Raw genomic sequence first — 20,477 nt, 5'->3', positions numbered from 1 at the left:
AAAGAAAGAAAACTGTTGAGCCCAAGAATGAAGCTGCAAATGCTCCAGCACAAAAGAAACAGAATGAGGATGATAACTGTTTCTTTTGCAATGTGTCTGGGCATGTGAAAAAGAAATGTCCTAAATATCACGCTTGGCGTGCAAGGAAAGGTACATTTATGAGGTCAATTTAGCTTCAGTACCTAGAAACACTTGGTGGTTAGACTCCGGTGCAACTACTAACATCAGTGTTTCAAGGCTGGACTACCTGAACTACCGAAAGCCAAATGATGTTGAAAGATACATTTATGTTGGAGATGGCAAGTCGGTGGATGTGGCAGCTACAAGGCATTTTAGATTATTATTGTGTACTGGATTTTATTTGGATTTGAAAGATACTTTTGTGGTTCCGTCATTTAGACGGAATTTGGTTTCAGTTTCTTATATGGACAAATATGGTTATTTATGTTCATTTGGAAATAATAAATTCAAGTTGTCTTTTAACTCAAATGTTGTTGGAACCGGTCCACTTATGGGATATGATAATCTATATTTGTTGATACTGTAGCTACTATAGTGAATCTCTGAATGTGGAATCGTCCCACAGTACACCATGCCAGGGTCACCTAGCATGAATGGTGTGGCTAAAAGACGAAACCGGACTCTTAAGGATATGGTAAGGAGTATGATTTGTCATCCTACCTTGCCAGAGTCACTTTGGGGAGAGGCACTAAAGACTGCAGCTTACATTCTAAATAGAGTGCCAACCAAGGCAGCTGCCAAAACACCTTATGAGTTTTGGACTGGGCGAAAGCCTAGTTTGAAACATTTTCATGTATGGGGATGTCCAGCTGAGGCAAGGCCTTATAGGCCAAATGAAAAGAAATTGGACTCCCGAACAGTGAGCAGCTACTTTATTGGTTATTTTGAAAGATCCAGGGGCTATAAATTTTATGATCCCAAATTAAAGACAATTTTTGAGACGGGAACAGCCACGTTCTTTGAGGATATAGAGTTTGGAGGGGAGAATAAGATTAGAGACTTTGTTTTAGAGGAAGAGTCGGTAACAATTCCAAAACCGATTCATACAGTTGCTTTTGATGAAGCAAGTACGGAACCTCTACAAGACATTGTTGTTGAATCTCCTCCTACTCAAGGTGATATGGTGGTTCATGAAGAACAAACTCAAGATCCTCAAGAACAAGTGTTACAAGAACCAATACCTTTGCGGAGATCCACTAGAGAAAGGAGAAATGCTATTCCAGATGATTACATAGTCTTTCTCCAAGAACATGAGGAAAATAATGGTATGATGGAAGTTGATCCAATCAACTTCCAGCAAGCCATGCAGGATTCCAACTCTAAAAAGTGGATTGAAGCAATGAAGGAAAAGTATAAGTCCATGCAAGACAATAAGGTTTGGGAACTTGTCCCATTACCAGAAGGTGTGAAACCCATTGGTTGCAAATGGATATTTAAGACCAAGCGGGATTCTAATGGTAATGTGGAGAGGTATAAGGCTCGTCTTGTGGCTAAGGGTTATACTCAAAAGGAAGGGATTGACTTTAAAGAGACTTTCTCTCCGGTTTCATCGAAAGACTCTTTTAGGACAATCATGGCTCTTGTTGCACATTATGATTTGAAACTTCATCAAATGGATGTCAAGACAGCGTTTCTCAATGGAAACATTGATGAGACAATCTATATGGTGCAACCAGAAAACTTTGTGTCAGGAGACCCAAAGAATATGGCTTGCAAATTGACAAAATCCATTTATGGACTAAAGCAGGCATCTCGTCAGTGGTACCACAAATTTCATGAAGTAATTCTCTCATTTGGTTTCGAGGTGAATGTTGTTGAGGATTGTGTGTATCACAAATTCAGTGGGAGCAAGTATATTTTCCCGGTTCTGTATGTTGATGACATACTGCTTGCCACTAATGATATAGGCATGTTGCACGAAACCAAGAGATTTCTATCAAGAAAATTTGAAATGAAAGATCTTGGTGACGCTTCCTTTGTTTTAGGAATTCAGATACACCGAGACCGATCTCGGGGTATTCTGGGATTGTCACAAAGGAACTATATCGAAAAGGTACTTAAAAGGTTTGGCATGCAGAATTGTACATCAGGGGATACTCCAGTTGCTAAGGGAGACAAATTTAGTCTCAGTCAATGCCCAAAAGGAAACTTATAAATTCAGGAAATGCAAAAGATTCCTTATGCATCAACTGTAGGGAGTCCTATGTATGCCCAAGTTTGTACGCGTCCAGATATGTTGGGATGTTAGGCAGATATTTGAGCAATCTGTGAGACCCAAGTTTTTGAGTTGGAATAAACCGAATAAAATTTCTTTTCACGATTAATTTGATGTAACGTGAAGGGAAAACCTGAACAAGGGGTAAATGGATGGAATGAATTTGTGAAGGAGAAAGTTCAAGAAAAGCTAAAGATTGTATCAAAGTCGATAAGAGTTATAGCACGACTAATATTCGCATTTAAAACCTAGGACAAGAACTTTAGGAAACAAAACTATGTTCCAGCTTTGGAACACTATAGGAATATAATTTCCAACAAACTTCCAGCTTTGGAACACTATAGGAAATTTTCCAAAAATCTTCTAGAGGAAAATAAGACTTTCTCTTATTCCTTTCCAAAACGAGCGTTTCGATACGAAACTCTAGGATGTACGAACGTCTGATTCCGATACTCGGAAGTTTGCCGAAACGGAATCCCTGATAGTTCAGAAACCCTAAAATCGACGGACGATGGAGACTTTTCTACTCGGGGCTTCAAATAAAGATTTCATCCGCGGACGCTCACTCTAATCGACGTTCCAAATCTTTCTTCAGAAGGAAGTTTCTGCATCCGAGGTCAATATCATAAAGTGCATAAAGTGCATTTTTAATGCCGGTAGACATTAAAAACAAGCCTCGAAAACCAAAAATCATACTGATATTTCTTTGAAGAATTAGAAGATTCAGCGGGAAGAATATTGTGTCTAAAATACGTTGGAATCAGTAGGAAAAATCGGAATCGCGAAATTTTCATTTTTCCGCGTTTTCCATTTCCTATATATAGTATGAAAAATGAAAAAAAAAAAAAACAAAAAATTGCCATTTGGAGAGGGAGTGGCCGAGAGCTTGGAGGAGAGAAAGAGGAGAAGTGATTTTCGCCGTTTCTTGCCCGATTGCTTCACCGTTCGTTGCTAATCGAAGACATCGAGGTATAGTTACTATCTCTCACTTCTGATCGTCAGATCTGTCGACTTCTTCTATGTCTTTCTGTGCTCAAAGTTTTGAGCTTTTTGTAAAACTGTTCAAATAAGCTGATTTCAGTGTCTAAACTTATTCCCTGCATGCTTCTGAGCGTGTTCTGCGGATTAGATTTTGTCAGATGTCGACGAAATGCCGCCGGAATCAATTTTTGCATCAAATACCCATTTCTGGGCAAAGTTTCGTTCTTTACGCTTAAAACTGACGATTGAGCTTAGTGCTAGTAGGATTAGTCGTCATAAACGTCGTTGTTGACATTCCCATCCAATTTGTTTTTCGAAAATTCAGTTTTGAAATTCTGAGCTAAAAATATTGACCAAAATACCCCTGCGACAGTTTTTAACCCGATAATTTTTCTGAGAGTTTCCCTGGCCTAGATATCGCCTAAGAATACCTAGGAATTGATTTAGATCGAAGAAAAAGTTCGAAAACCCTATTTTCCATAGTGGCCGAAACCTATTTGCTTGGGTACCGTGTCCAAAAATAATTTTTGGGTCTCTATGACCTGAGACATTGCGTAGCTCTTTCAATTGTCGAAATTTTGGCGCCGGTTTCGTGTCATTCCGAGTTCTGTAGCTCGAGTTATGCACGTTTTAGCGAATAAAGTGTTTTTGCACAAAACTTGAATCGAGTCAAAACTCATCCATTCGGGGAAAGCCCTTTCATTCGTGCCTAAGTGTTGTACTCTGAAGTTTCTTGAGCTTTGTCTAACTCTAGTTAGTATTGTTTCGATTATGTCGACTTAATTTGATTGATTTCTGCTTTGTTTGCTCTAAGGTTCGTTTGTGGAAACCTTGGGCTTGACTGAACAAGCTTGTGAGCGAGACCTGCACCGCGAGACTAGAACAACTCGAGGTTAGGGCAACTTACTTACTAGCTATTTCCTTGTAGGCGTCGATCAATTCGACTGGGTTATTGTGTTGATATTGAATATTGCTTGGATATTGTTTATCGCTTTATGGAAAAATGTTTTCTGAGAGGCTTCGGCCGTTTGCTGGTTAATCTAGGATGTGTTGGAATATGCTGTTTATGCTTATTGATTGCGCTGATTTAGTTATGCTATTCCACTTATATCTGTGATACTGATGAGTGAGGATAACGGGCAAGTCATGCCGAATTTTATGAGATTTTTGAGAGAGTTCGAAAGGACGAACGGAGTTCGGACCTTGTTATGTTTTAATGGATCGAGACCTTCTCAAGGAATTGTTTGGGATTATGGGATCCCTGAAACTTATAGGAAGTATTATAAGATTAAAAGAAACCTATTTTCTCAAGGAAAACTCATAAGACATTAATCAATCTCTAAAACCATTGAATAATGGTAACAACCTTAGATAAGAGCTTGGAGCTTGAATATTAGTTTGAAAGATGAGAAGGGTCGCCGAGTCCAAGTTTAGAAGAAACTTACAAGTTTCCGAGTATGTTGATACTCTTTTGCTCGATGAGCAGTTTATTGTTTGGCTATCTAAAGTTTAGCCGGAAATTATAAGTTTCCAAGTACTTCGGTACTCTTCGCTCGATGAGCAGTTTATTGTTTGGCTATCTAAAGTTTAGCCGGGAACTATGAGTTCCAAGTTCATTCTTTCTTCTTTTGATTAATTCATTTTGTCGCATAATCGACATTATCTTCGGCTTAACGGGCGCGAATCCTTATGTTCAACCCGACGGGTTGGACCGATTCGGCAATAATCGTTTGACACGCGTGAATCCTTATATTCAATCCGAGGGATTGGATCGATTCGGCGGTAGTCACTCGGGCACGCGTGAATCCTTATATTCAATCCGATGGATTGGATCGATTCAGCCATCTCCATATAAACTCGCGTGAGTCCGTGAGTTCAATCCGAGGGATTGGACCGATTCAGCGATAATATTTCGACACGCGCGGATCCTTATATTCAATCCGAGGGATTGGATCGATTCGGCGATAGTCATTAGACGCGCGCAACGTCCGTATGTTCGACTCTAATGAGAGAACCGACTTGGCGTTGTCATTTACTGCGTGTGCGAGTCCTTGTGTTCGACCCAATGGGTTGGATCGACTTGACATGCCTATTTTTGGGATCAACGTTTGAATTGACATTGCATGCATACATGCGCCCAATATGGAATTGTTGAGATAATGCTTATTGTATTGTTGAGATATTATTCATTGAATTGTTATTAGAGCCTTGATAACATACTAAGTATATACCTTAGGGTAGGCAATACAGAACATATAAATATATATATACAACATATATATATACATACCCCCTTATTCTTCACATGCTGTTTGTATTATCTACTATATTCCGTGAGTTGACCCTAGCGCCGTGGCTTTGTTTGTATGTTTGTGTTTGGGCGGTCGGCCTGCTGCCAGACGTTCAACAGATGATTCAAGAAGGTTCGTCGTTCGGGGAGGACCCGGAGCGAAATGACTACTACTGAGCCTTCGACGTGGACCCGGACTTCATGGAAGATCAGATGAGGGTCGAAGATAGTGGTGTAGGATATGGGTGGTTAGAGTTACTGATTTTGGTTGTCATGGTCATAGCTCTGATTCATCAGTTGTATTTTGGGGCAGGGTAGGTTCCCGACTATTAGCTTTTTGTGTGATTCTCTTCCATGAGGATCACAGGGAGTTTGTCGGGCGTAGGAAGTCTTTTGGAGGCCGTTTGGGGCTAATTTATTTTCTTGGAGGACTGTAGTTATAAAGCTTGTGACACTGACTATGAGCCGCACTTATTTGCCCGCGGGCACTACTTTCAATTACTTAATATTACTTTCCGTCACTTGAGGACACTCGTGACGATGTTTTTAGTTGCAGCAAGGGCTGTGCTTATTTTGTATATTAATCGCTGTTAATTGCGATTGGGTTGAGACCTTATTTCGACAAGTCTTTTTATTTAAACAAAACACAAAAAAAAACCTGCTTTTCCGCTTTATTTTATTTTTGAGTTACTAAAGTGACGCCACCGAAATCGGGGTGTTACATTGTGGTATCAGAGCTTGTCGAGTCTTTCGGGAGTCTTTGGGGAATAGGTCTTCTGTGCTAGGTTGTGTGAATCTGCAAAGAGTAAAAAATTGATTGTCTGCCAAGCGATTTTTCGCTTAGAATTGATTGAAGTTAGTACTTAATCATATTGTATAGTTATGCTAGATGCTATCTTATGGTTAGTACTAACTGTTTGTTTAACTAAACAGAACATGGAGAACATGAACCAACTCGCTGGGGCAATGACTGCTATGGCCCAGGCAATGACAAATCAAACTGCGGAGAACGCTCAGTTGCGTGCTGACAAAGCTGAACGTGAGCGACATAAGCGTGAGAGGGAGGTAGCCCTGGACCAGAATAGGGGATTGAATGATTTTAGAAGGCAGGATCCACCCAAGTTCACAGGTGGGACTGACCCGGACAATGCGGATCTATGGATCCAAGAGATTGAGAAGATTTTCGAAGTACTACAGACTAGTGAAGGGGCCAAGGTGGGCCTGGCAACTTATCTGCTGCTGGGCGATGCTGAGTACTGGTGGAGGGGTACCAGAGGAATGATGGAAGCAAATAATGTGGAAGTGAACTGGGCTTCATTTCGTGCTGCTTTTCTGGAGAAGTATTTTCCAGATAGTGCTCGTGACGAGCGTGAGGCACAGTTTCTGACTCTTCGTCAGGGTAGCATGTCCATTCCGGAATATGCTGCTAAGCTGGAATCGTTGGCCAAACACTTTCGATTCTTCCGCAATGGGGTTGATGAACCCTACATGTGCAAACGCTTTGTGAATGGGCTGAGGCCTGACATTGAGGACTCAGTGAAACCGTTGGGAATCATGCGCTTCCAGTCCTTGGTTGAGAAAGCCACAGAAGTGGAGTTAATGAAGAACAAGAGGTTGAATCGTGCTGGAACTGGAGGACCAGTAAGGTCAGGTCCTCAGAACTATAAAGGAAGAGGTAAATTCCAACAGAAGAAGCCGTATCAACGCCCTTTGAGGGAAGGTTTTACCTCGGGGCAGTATAAGCCCATAAATGCTACCGGAGGAACAGGAAACAAGACTTCGGGCCAAGGAGTAACGTGTTACAGGTGCAAGAAGGTGGGGCACTACTCTAACAAGTGTCCAGACGGGGGACCTCTATGTTTCAATTGCAACCGTCCGGGGCATCAAGCCAAGGATTGCAATGTAACCAGGGTTGAGCCATCTGTGCCTACGGTGAGAGGAAGACATCCTGCTGCACGGGGAGGAGTCTATGTCTCGTGCGGCGAGGGAGCTGGTAGACTAGTCAGAGGAGAGCGCACGAACGATGGTAACCTTCTAACTATTCCTTCTCATTCTAGGATAACATGCTTTATTACTCTCGTAGAACGTGCAACACACCTAACTTGCCTTTACTGTCGAGCTTTGACTTTATAGTTATTACGCCTAATAATACTTTATTTGACCGTTGCTCGTGTTTAAACTATAGAAGTTACACGAGGTTTAGAATAACGCGTTAAGCCTAGAAAAGTAGTATGGCACCGATGCGTTTAACAAAGGAGCTAGAAGCTGAAGAATGAATCTCCGAGAGATTCCGTATGGATAGTATACGTATGGTGTCGAGAGTGTGTAGTTCCGTAGCGGCATCATTGAGGATTTAATATCAGGGTAATTGTGACTACTGGATGATAGGAACTCATTGACTGTTCCAGTGGGTTTTTCTAAATTTCACCTTCGATGTATTAGGCTTGATCAACTTAATATTGAGGGGGTGATATTCGGAATCAGAACTGGTAATGGACTTTGATAGAAGGATGTGTAAGATGAATTTGAATTGATCGAGGTTTAGTCGGATTTGGGAGGAAAGTTCGTGTTAAGCACTTGATTGTAAAAGATTAAGATTTAAATCTTTGGAAGTTGATGATTGTCGTATATAAATTAATTGGTTAGTTCGTGTGATTACTCCAAGTAGAGGTAGACTAAGTCAAGAGATTTAATGTTGGAAAAATATTAGGTATTTTCTCGGAAGTTATGAAGTCATAGGTTATGTGATTACTGAGTGGAATTGTTAGAGACTAAATAGGTTGGATTTAATCAGGTTATAGATGATAGCTTGATAGTAGCAAGATTGAGAAGAATTAACTTTGAACTAGATTGTTGTAGTCGAGTTCGAGGAATAAGTTTTGCTAAGTGCATGATTAATTTGTGGAGACATTATAGTCTTAAGAGATGAATTTTCACTTGAAAAGTGTTGAAGGGTCAAAGGACATTACCGATGCAAACTAGATAAAAGTTTAGATTTTAAGCCCATGAAGTTTAACTTGAATGTGTAAGACTTAGAGAATTGTCAGGAGTTTGCTGGAGTGACTAAGTGTTGAATCAATGATTAAGTTAGAAAAAGAAAGTTTTAGCATAAGTTGAATACTTGGGATTGTTGACATGGATTTCAGGAAAACATGCTAAGATTACTAAGTGAGATTTACTAAGTTGGATTGAAATCTTAGGGTTAAGATTGACCTTGAGAGTTGAGAATCACGTACGAGTAGGAGATCTTATGGTTGTAGGTGTGATAATAGGATTTGAATCTTAGAAGATTAGAGATCTGAAGATGAGTTGCGGGTTAAGACCATTGAGGTACAGTATAAGAGAGATCTTGAAGTAAAGGAATTCGGAGTTGTGTAGAGTGTTAAGGTTGGTTATAAGTTGGTGATCGATTGATGTTGATTATGGGATTGCGGACATAATGAACCATGTGATAAGATTTGAATGATGTTAGCATAGTAAGTTATGATTATGGATATCAGGATCAAGTTGTGAGTGTGAAAGCATGACGACACTTATCAGGTCGTTTGTGTAAGCGAAGGAGTTTTAGTTTTAAGAAATGGATATTCACTTAAGAAGTATTGAAGGATTAAAGGCCATTAGAGGACCAAACTTGGTGAAGGTTTAGGTTTTAAATCTATGGATTTCTGTCTAAGGTGTGTAGGACTCGAAGTTTGTCAGAACTTGATTGAGAGATTAAGAAATTGATTGACGAGATGGTGATTGAGATACAGAAAGGAAAGTGCTAGTATTAAGATGAATACTTGAAGTCGTTATATTTGGGCAAGTTTCATAGAGTCTAAGAGTGAATGGAACCTTGTTATGGATTCTGATGAGGTATACTAGAGTTAACCAATGAATTCTACTAAGTTGAATGAGGATCCTAGGGCTAAGGTTGACCTAGTGAGCTGAGATTCATGTACGCATAAGGAATTTAGTGGTGTTAGCGGTTACGATAACAGTTAAATCTCGGGAGGTTGAAGGATCGGATGATAAAATGACTAGTTAAGTCCTTTGAGGTATAGTTATGATTTAATCTTCTAGGGGATGAGTTCTGATTTGTGCGAAGTGTTAAGGATTTCAATAAGTGTAAATTAGTTTGAGTAAGGAAAGTTTTGAAGAAAGAGATGTCAATAATGGGTTGTTAGATATTAAGATGAAGATTTGCTTATAAGTTGTTGATAAGTTGATGTTAAAGGGAATGAGTCTAGTGATGCACTAGGTATTAAGGCTCAAGTCGAGGTTTAATTTGAAGGGTGACTAAGTAGAAGATTGATTTCATGGTGCTATATGGGAGTTAGATGAAGAGACCAAGGAATAATATTCGGAGTTTTTGCTGAACCCTAAGTTTCGAGGACGAAACTTTCTTTTTGGAGGGTAGTAATGTGAGACCCAAGTTTTTGAGTTGGAATAAACCGAATAAAATTTCTTTTCACGATTAATTTGATGTAACGTGAAGGGAAAACCTGAACAAGGGGTAAATGGATGGAATGAATTTGTGAAGGAGAAAGTTCAAGAAAAGCTAAAGATTGTATCAAAGTCGATAAGAGTTATAGCACGACTAATATTCGCATTTAAAACCTAGGACAAGAACTTTAGGAAACAAAACTATGTTCCAGCTTTGGAACACTATAGGAATATAATTTCCAACAAACTTCCAGCTTTGGAACACTATAGGAAATTTTCCAAAAATCTTCTAGAGGAAAATAAGACTTTCTCTTATTCCTTTCCAAAACGAGCGTTTCGATACGAAACTCTAGGATGTACGAACGTCTGATTCCGATACTCGGAAGTTTGCCGAAACGGAATCCCTGATAGTTCAGAAACCCTAAAATCGACGGACGATGGAGACTTTTCTACTCGGGGCTTCAAATAAAGATTTCATCCGCGGACGCTCACTCTAATCGACGTTCCAAATCTTTCTTCAGAAGGAAGTTTCTGCATCCGAGGTCAATATCATAAAGTGCATAAAGTGCATTTTTAATGCCGGTAGACATTAAAAACAAGCCTCGAAAACCAAAAATCATACTGATATTTCTTTGAAGAATTAGAAGATTCAGCGGGAAGAATATTGTGTCTAAAATACGTTGGAATCAGTAGGAAAAATCGGAATCGCGAAATTTTCATTTTTCCGCGTTTTCCATTTCCTATATATAGTATGAAAAATGAAAAAAAAAAAAAAACAAAAAATTGCCATTTGGAGAGGGAGTGGCCGAGAGCTTGGAGGAGAGAAAGAGGAGAAGTGATTTTCGCCGTTTCTTGCCCGATTGCTTCACCGTTCGTTGCTAATCGAAGACATCGAGGTATAGTTACTATCTCTCACTTCTGATCGTCAGATCTGTCGACTTCTTCTATGTCTTTCTGTGCTCAAAGTTTTGAGCTTTTTGTAAAACTGTTCAAATAAGCTGATTTCAGTGTCTAAACTTATTCCCTGCATGCTTCTGAGCGTGTTCTGCGGATTAGATTTTGTCAGATGTCGACGAAATGCCGCCGGAATCAATTTTTGCATCAAATACCCATTTCTGGGCAAAGTTTCGTTCTTTACGCTTAAAACTGACGATTGAGCTTAGTGCTAGTAGGATTAGTCGTCATAAACGTCGTTGTTGACATTCCCATCCAATTTGTTTTTCGAAAATTCAGTTTTGAAATTCTGAGCTAAAAATATTGACCAAAATACCCCTGCGACAGTTTTTAACCCGATAATTTTTCTGAGAGTTTCCCTGGCCTAGATATCGCCTAAGAATACCTAGGAATTGATTTAGATCGAAGAAAAAGTTCGAAAACCCTATTTTCCATAGTGGCCGAAACCTATTTGCTTGGGTACCGTGTCCAAAAATAATTTTTGGGTCTCTATGACCTGAGACATTGCGTAGCTCTTTCAATTGTCGAAATTTTGGCGCCGGTTTCGTGTCATTCCGAGTTCTGTAGCTCGAGTTATGCACGTTTTAGCGAATAAAGTGTTTTTGCACAAAACTTGAATCGAGTCAAAACTCATCCATTCGGGGAAAGCCCTTTCATTCGTGCCTAAGTGTTGTACTCTGAAGTTTCTTGAGCTTTGTCTAACTCTAGTTAGTATTGTTTCGATTATGTCGACTTAATTTGATTGATTTCTGCTTTGTTTGCTCTAAGGTTCGTTTGTGGAAACCTTGGGCTTGACTGAACAAGCTTGTGAGCGAGACCTGCACCGCGAGACTAGAACAACTCGAGGTTAGGGCAACTTACTTACTAGCTATTTCCTTGTAGGCGTCGATCAATTCGACTGGGTTATTGTGTTGATATTGAATATTGCTTGGATATTGTTTATCGCTTTATGGAAAAATGTTTTCTGAGAGGCTTCGGCCGTTTGCTGGTTAATCTAGGATGTGTTGGAATATGCTGTTTATGCTTATTGATTGCGCTGATTTAGTTATGCTATTCCACTTATATCTGTGATACTGATGAGTGAGGATAACGGGCAAGTCATGCCGAATTTTATGAGATTTTTGAGAGAGTTCGAAAGGACGAACGGAGTTCGGACCTTGTTATGTTTTAATGGATCGAGACCTTCTCAAGGAATTGTTTGGGATTATGGGATCCCTGAAACTTATAGGAAGTATTATAAGATTAAAAGAAACCTATTTTCTCAAGGAAAACTCATAAGACATTAATCAATCTCTAAAACCATTGAATAATGGTAACAACCTTAGATAAGAGCTTGGAGCTTGAATATTAGTTTGAAAGATGAGAAGGGTCGCCGAGTCCAAGTTTAGAAGAAACTTACAAGTTTCCGAGTATGTTGATACTCTTTTGCTCGATGAGCAGTTTATTGTTTGGCTATCTAAAGTTTAGCCGGAAATTATAAGTTTCCAAGTACTTCGGTACTCTTCGCTCGATGAGCAGTTTATTGTTTGGCTATCTAAAGTTTAGCCGGGAACTATGAGTTCCAAGTTCATTCTTTCTTCTTTTGATTAATTCATTTTGTCGCATAATCGACATTATCTTCGGCTTAACGGGCGCGAATCCTTATGTTCAACCCGACGGGTTGGACCGATTCGGCAATAATCGTTTGACACGCGTGAATCCTTATATTCAATCCGAGGGATTGGATCGATTCGGCGGTAGTCACTCGGGCACGCGTGAATCCTTATATTCAATCCGATGGATTGGATCGATTCAGCCATCTCCATATAAACTCGCGTGAGTCCGTGAGTTCAATCCGAGGGATTGGACCGATTCAGCGATAATATTTCGACACGCGCGGATCCTTATATTCAATCCGAGGGATTGGATCGATTCGGCGATAGTCATTAGACGCGCGCAACGTCCGTATGTTCGACTCTAATGAGAGAACCGACTTGGCGTTGTCATTTACTGCGTGTGCGAGTCCTTGTGTTCGACCCAATGGGTTGGATCGACTTGACATGCCTATTTTTGGGATCAACGTTTGAATTGACATTGCATGCATACATGCGCCCAATATGGAATTGTTGAGATAATGCTTATTGTATTGTTGAGATATTATTCATTGAATTGTTATTAGAGCCTTGATAACATACTAAGTATATACCTTAGGGTAGGCAATACAGAACATATAAATATATATATACAACATATATATATACATACCCCCTTATTCTTCACATGCTGTTTGTATTATCTACTATATTCCGTGAGTTGACCCTAGCGCCGTGGCTTTGTTTGTATGTTTGTGTTTGGGCGGTCGGCCTGCTGCCAGACGTTCAACAGATGATTCAAGAAGGTTCGTCGTTCGGGGAGGACCCGGAGCGAAATGACTACTACTGAGCCTTCGACGTGGACCCGGACTTCATGGAAGATCAGATGAGGGTCGAAGATAGTGGTGTAGGATATGGGTGGTTAGAGTTACTGATTTTGGTTGTCATGGTCATAGCTCTGATTCATCAGTTGTATTTTGGGGCAGGGTAGGTTCCCGACTATTAGCTTTTTGTGTGATTCTCTTCCATGAGGATCACAGGGAGTTTGTCGGGCGTAGGAAGTCTTTTGGAGGCCGTTTGGGGCTAATTTATTTTCTTGGAGGACTGTAGTTATAAAGCTTGTGACACTGACTATGAGCCGCACTTATTTGCCCGCGGGCACTACTTTCAATTACTTAATATTACTTTCCGTCACTTGAGGACACTCGTGACGATGTTTTTAGTTGCAGCAAGGGCTGTGCTTATTTTGTATATTAATCGCTGTTAATTGCGATTGGGTTGAGACCTTATTTCGACAAGTCTTTTTATTTAAACAAAACACAAAAAAAAACCTGCTTTTCCGCTTTATTTTATTTTTGAGTTACTAAAGTGACGCCACCGAAATCGGGGTGTTACATTGTGGTATCAGAGCTTGTCGAGTCTTTCGGGAGTCTTTGGGGAATAGGTCTTCTGTGCTAGGTTGTGTGAATCTGCAAAGAGTAAAAAATTGATTGTCTGCCAAGCGATTTTTCGCTTAGAATTGATTGAAGTTAGTACTTAATCATATTGTATAGTTATGCTAGATGCTATCTTATGGTTAGTACTAACTGTTTGTTTAACTAAACAGAACATGGAGAACATGAACCAACTCGCTGGGGCAATGACTGCTATGGCCCAGGCAATGACAAATCAAACTGCGGAGAACGCTCAGTTGCGTGCTGACAAAGCTGAACGTGAGCGACATAAGCGTGAGAGGGAGGTAGCCCTGGACCAGAATAGGGGATTGAATGATTTTAGAAGGCAGGATCCACCCAAGTTCACAGGTGGGACTGACCCGGACAATGCGGATCTATGGATCCAAGAGATTGAGAAGATTTTCGAAGTACTACAGACTAGTGAAGGGGCCAAGGTGGGCCTGGCAACTTATCTGCTGCTGGGCGATGCTGAGTACTGGTGGAGGGGTACCAGAGGAATGATGGAAGCAAATAATGTGGAAGTGAACTGGGCTTCATTTCGTGCTGCTTTTCTGGAGAAGTATTTTCCAGATAGTGCTCGTGACGAGCGTGAGGCACAGTTTCTGACTCTTCGTCAGGGTAGCATGTCCATTCCGGAATATGCTGCTAAGCTGGAATCGTTGGCCAAACACTTTCGATTCTTCCGCAATGGGGTTGATGAACCCTACATGTGCAAACGCTTTGTGAATGGGCTGAGGCCTGACATTGAGGACTCAGTGAAACCGTTGGGAATCATGCGCTTCCAGTCCTTGGTTGAGAAAGCCACAGAAGTGGAGTTAATGAAGAACAAGAGGTTGAATCGTGCTGGAACTGGAGGACCAGTAAGGTCAGGTCCTCAGAACTATAAAGGAAGAGGTAAATTCCAACAGAAGAAGCCGTATCAACGCCCTTTGAGGGAAGGTTTTACCTCGGGGCAGTATAAGCCCATAAATGCTACCGGAGGAACAGGAAACAAGACTTCGGGCCAAGGAGTAACGTGTTACAGGTGCAAGAAGGTGGGGCACTACTCTAACAAGTGTCCAGACGGGGGACCTCTATGTTTCAATTGCAACCGTCCGGGGCATCAAGCCAAGGATTGCAATGTAACCAGGGTTGAGCCATCTGTGCCTACGGTGAGAGGAAGACATCCTGCTGCACGGGGAGGAGTCTATGTCTCGTGCGGCGAGGGAGCTGGTAGACTAGTCAGAGGAGAGCGCACGAACGATGGTAACCTTCTAACTATTCCTTCTCATTCTAGGATAACATGCTTTATTACTCTCGTAGAACGTGCAACACACCTAACTTGCCTTTACTGTCGAGCTTTGACTTTATAGTTATTACGCCTAATAATACTTTATTTGACCGTTGCTCGTGTTTAAACTATAGAAGTTACACGAGGTTTAGAATAACGCGTTAAGCCTAGAAAAGTAGTATGGCACCGATGCGTTTAACAAAGGAGCTAGAAGCTGAAGAATGAATCTCCGAGAGATTCCGTATGGATAGTATACGTATGGTGTCGAGAGTGTGTAGTTCCGTAGCGGCATCATTGAGGATTTAATATCAGGGTAATTGTGACTACTGGATGATAGGAACTCATTGACTGTTCCAGTGGGTTTTTCTAAATTTCACCTTCGATGTATTAGGCTTGATCAACTTAATATTGAGGGGGTGATATTCGGAATCAGAACTGGTAATGGACTTTGATAGAAGGATGTGTAAGATGAATTTGAATTGATCGAGGTTTAGTCGGATTTGGGAGGAAAGTTCGTGTTAAGCACTTGATTGTAAAAGATTAAGATTTAAATCTTTGGAAGTTGATGATTGTCGTATATAAATTAATTGGTTAGTTCGTGTGATTACTCCAAGTAGAGGTAGACTAAGTCAAGAGATTTAATGTTGGAAAAATATTAGGTATTTTCTCGGAAGTTATGAAGTCATAGGTTATGTGATTACTGAGTGGAATTGTTAGAGACTAAATAGGTTGGATTTAATCAGGTTATAGATGATAGCTTGATAGTAGCAAGATTGAGAAGAATTAACTTTGAACTAGATTGTTGTAGTCGAGTTCGAGGAATAAGTTTTGCTAAGTGCATGATTAATTTGTGGAGACATTATAGTCTTAAGAGATGAATTTTCACTTGAAAAGTGTTGAAGGGTCAAAGGACATTACCGATGCAAACTAGATAAAAGTTTAGATTTTAAGCCCATGAAGTTTAACTTGAATGTGTAAGACTTAGAGAATTGTCAGGAGTTTGCTGGAGTGACTAAGTGTTGAATCAATGATTAAGTTAGAAAAAGAAAGTTTTAGCATAAGTGAATACTTGGGATTGTTGACATGGATTTCAGGAAAACATGCTAAGATTACTAAGTGAGATTTACTAAGTTGGATTGAAATCTTAGGGTTAAGATTGACCTTGAGAGTTGAGAATCACGTACGAGTAGGAGATCTTATGGTTGTAGGTGTGATAATAGGATTTGAATCTTAGAAGATTAGAGATCTGAAGATGAGTTGCGGGTTAAGACCATTGAGGTACAGTATAAGAGAGATCTTGAAGTAAAGGAATTCGGAGTTGTGTAGAGTGTTAAGGTTGGTTATAAGTTGGTGATCGATTGATGTTGATTATGGGATTGCGGACATAATGAACCATGTGATAAGATTTGAATGATGTTAGCATAGTAAGTTATGATTATGGATATCAGGATCAAGTTGTGAGTGTGAAAGCATGACGACACTTATCAGGTCGTTTGTGTAAGCGAAGGAGTTTTTAGTTTTAAGAAATGGATATTCACTTAAGAAGTATTGAAGGATTTAAAGGCCATTAGAGGACCAAACTTGGTGAAGGTTTAGGTTTTAAATCTATGGATTTCTGTCTAAGGTGTGTAGGACTCGAAGTTTGTCAGAACTTGATTGAGAGATTAAGAAATTGATTGACGAGATGGTGATTGAGATACAGAAAGGAAAGTGCTAGTATTAAGATGAATACTTGAAGTCGTTATATTTGGGCAAGTTTCATAGAGTCTAAGAGTGAATGGAACCTTGTTATGGATTCTGATGAGGTATACTAGAGTTAACCAATGAATTCTACTAAGTTGAATGAGGATCCTAGGGCTAAGGTTGACCTAGTGAGCTGAGATTCATGTACGCATAAGGAATTTAGTGGTGTTAGCGGTTACGATAACAGTTAAATCTCGGGAGGTTGAAGGATCGGATGATAAAATGACTAGTTAAGTCCTTTGAGGTTATAGTTATGATTTAATCTTCTAGGGGATGAGTTCTGATTTGTGCGAAGTGTTAAGGATTTCAATAAGTGTAAATTAGTTTGAGTAAGGAAAGTTTTGAAGAAAGAGATGTCAATAATGGGTTGTTAGATATTAAGATGAAGATTTGCTTATAAGTTGTTGATAAAGTTGATGTTAAAGGGAATGAGTCTAGTGATGCACTAGGTATTAAGGCTCAAGTCGAGGTTTAATTTGAAGGGTGACTAAGTAGAAGATTGATTTCATGGTGCTATATGGGAGTTAGATGAAGAGACCAAGGAATAATATTCGGAGTTTTTGCTGAACCCTAAGTTTCGAGGACGAAACTTTCTTTTTGGAGGGTAGTAATGTGAGACCCAAGTTTTTGAGTTGGAATAAACCGAATAAAATTTCTTTTCACGATTAATTTGATGTAACGTGAAGGGAAAACCTGAACAAGGGGTAAATGGATGGAATGAATTTGTGAAGGAGAAAGTTCAAGAAAAGCTAAAGATTGTATCAAAGTCGATAAGAGTTATAGCACGACTAATATTCGCATTTAAAACCTAGGACAAGAACTTTAGGAAACAAAACTATGTTCCAGCTTTGGAACACTATAGGAATATAATTTCCAACAAACTTCCAGCTTTGGAACACTATAGGAAATTTTCCAAAAATCTTCTAGAGGAAAATAAGACTTTCTCTTATTCCTTTCCAAAACGAGCGTTTCGATACGAAACTCTAGGATGTACGAACGTCTGATTCCGATACTCGGAAGTTTGCCCGAAACGGAATCCCTGATAGTTCAGAAACCCTAAAATCGACGGACGATGGAGACTTTTCTACTCGGGGCTTCAAATAAAGATTTCATCCGCGGACGCTCACTCTAATCGACGTTCCAAATCTTTCTTCAGAAGGAAGTTTCTGCATCCGAGGTCAATATCATAAAGTGCATAAAGTGCATTTTTAATGCCGGTAGACATTAAAAACAAGCCTCGAAAACCAAAAATCATACTGATATTTCTTTGAAGAATTAGAAGATTCAGCGGGAAGAATATTGTGTCTAAAATACGTTGGAATCAGTAGGAAAAATCGGAATCGCGAAATTTTCATTTTTTCCGCGTTTTCCATTTCCTATATATAGTATGAAAAATGAAAAAAAAAAAAAAAAACAAAAAATTGCCATTTGGAGAGGGAGTGGCCGAGAGCTTGGAGGAGAGAAAGAGGAGAAGTGATTTTCGCCGTTTCTTGCCCGATTGCTTCACCGTTCGTTGCTAATCGAAGACATCGAGGTATAGTTACTATCTCTCACTTCTGATCGTCAGATCTGTCGACTTCTTCTATGTCTTTCTGTGCTCAAAGTTTTGAGCTTTTTGTAAAACTGTTCAAATAAGCTGATTTCAGTGTCTAAACTTATTCCCTGCATGCTTCTGAGCGTGTTCTGCGGATTAGATTTTGTCAGATGTCGACGAAATGCCGCCGGAATCAATTTTTGCATCAAATACCCATTTCTGGGCAAAGTTTCGTTCTTTACGCTTAAAACTGACGATTGAGCTTAGTGCTAGTAGGATTAGTCGTCATAAACGTCGTTGTTGACATTCCCATCCAATTTGTTTTTCGAAATTCAGTTTTGAATTCTGAGCTAAAAATATTGACCAAAAATACCCCTGCGACAGTTTTTAACCCGATAATTTTTCTGAGAGTTTCCCTGGCCTAGATATCGCCTAAGAATACCTAGGAATTGATTTAGATCGAAGAAAAAGTTCGGAAAACCCTATTTTTCCATAGTGGCCGAAACCTATTTGCTTGGGTACCGTGTCCAAAAATAATTTTTGGGTCTCTATGACCTGAGACATTGCGTAGCTCTTTCAATTGTCGAAATTTTGGCGCCGGTTTCGTGTCATTCCGAGTTCTGTAGCTCGAGTTATGCACGTTTTAGCGAATAAAGTGTTTTTGCACAAAACTTGAATCGAGTCAAAACTCATCCATTCGGGGAAAGCCCTTTCATTCGTGCCTAAGTGTTGTACTCTGAAGTTTCTTGAGCTTTGTCTAACTCTAGTTAGTATTTTCGATTATGTCGACTTAATTTGATTGATTTCTGCTTTGTTTGCTCTAAGGTTCGTTTGTGGAAACCTTGGGCTTGACTGAACAAGCTTGTGAGCGAGACCTGCACCGCGAGACTAGAACAACTCGAGGTTAGGGCAACTTACTTACTAGCTATTTCCTTGTAGGCGTCGATCAATTCGACTGGGTTATTGTGTTGATATTGAATATTGCTTGGATATTGTTTATCGCTTTATGGAAAAATGTTTTCTGAGAGGCTTCGGCCGTTTGCTGGTTAATCTAGGATGTGTTGGAATATGCTGTTTATGCTTATTGATTGCGCTGATTTAGTTATGCTATTCCACTTATATCTGTGATACTGATGAGTGAGGATAACGGGCAAGTCATGCCGAATTTTATGAGATTTTTGAGAGAGTTCGAAAGGACGAACGGAGTTCGGACCTTGTTATGTTTTAATGGATCGAGACCTTCTCAAGGAATTGTTTTGGGATTATGGGATCCCTGAAACTTATAGGAAGTATTATAAGATTAAAAAGAAACCTATTTTCTCAAGGAAAACTCATAAGACATTAATCAATCTCTAAAACCATTGAATAATGGTAACAACCTTAGATAAGAGCTTGGAGCTTGAATATTAGTTTGAAAGATGAGAAGGGTCGCCGAGTCCAAGTTTAGAAGAAACTTACAAGTTTCCGAGTATGTTGATACTCTTTTGCTCGATGAGCAGTTTATTGTTTGGCTATCTAAAGTTTAGCCGGAAATTATAAGTTTCCAAGTACTTCGGTACTCTTCGCTCGATGAGCAGTTTATTGTTTGGCTATCTAAAGTTTAGCCGGGAACTATGAGTTCCAAGTTCATTCTTTCTTCTTTTGATTAATTCATTTTGTCGCATAATCGACATTATCTTCGGCTTAACGGGCGCGAATCCTTATGTTCAACCCGACGGGTTGGACCGATTCGGCAATAATCGTTTGACACGCGTGAATCCTTATATTCAATCCGAGGGATTGGATCGATTCGGCGGTAGTCACTCGGGCACGCGTGAATCCTTATATTCAATCCGATGGATTGGATCGATTCAGCCATCGCCATATAAACTCGCGTGAGTCCGTGAGTTCAATCCGAGGGATTGGACCGATTCAGCGATAATATTTCGACACGCGCGGATCCTTATATTCAATCCGAGGGATTGGATCGATTCGGCGATAGTCATTAGACGCGCGCAACGTCCGTATGTTCGACTCTAA

The 20,477-nt window shown here is 39.9% G+C and overlaps 2 long non-coding RNA genes across 2 annotated transcripts; both read left to right on the top strand.

Annotated features, from left to right (window-relative positions):
- Window positions 1-3,037: 3,037 nt before the first annotated feature.
- On the top strand, window positions 3,038-5,974 carry LOC130715032 (uncharacterized). The gene is made up of 3 exons (XR_009011544.1): window positions 3,038-3,205; window positions 4,032-4,109; window positions 5,617-5,974. It is a non-coding gene; the product is annotated as an uncharacterized LOC130715032 (long non-coding RNA).
- A 4,729-nt stretch (window positions 5,975-10,703) lies between these two features.
- On the top strand, window positions 10,704-13,597 carry LOC130710107 (uncharacterized). Its single transcript, XR_009010293.1, has 3 exons — window positions 10,704-10,828; window positions 11,655-11,732; window positions 13,240-13,597. It is a non-coding gene; the product is annotated as an uncharacterized LOC130710107 (long non-coding RNA).
- The last annotated feature ends 6,880 nt before the right edge of the window (window positions 13,598-20,477 follow it).

This window comes from Lotus japonicus, chromosome 4, assembly GCF_012489685.1.
Source record: "Lotus japonicus ecotype B-129 chromosome 4, LjGifu_v1.2".
NCBI lineage: Eukaryota > Viridiplantae > Streptophyta > Magnoliopsida > Fabales > Fabaceae > Lotus > Lotus japonicus.
The sequence above is the reverse complement of the archived record's forward strand: the minus strand, read 5'-3'. Positions and strand labels throughout refer to the sequence as shown.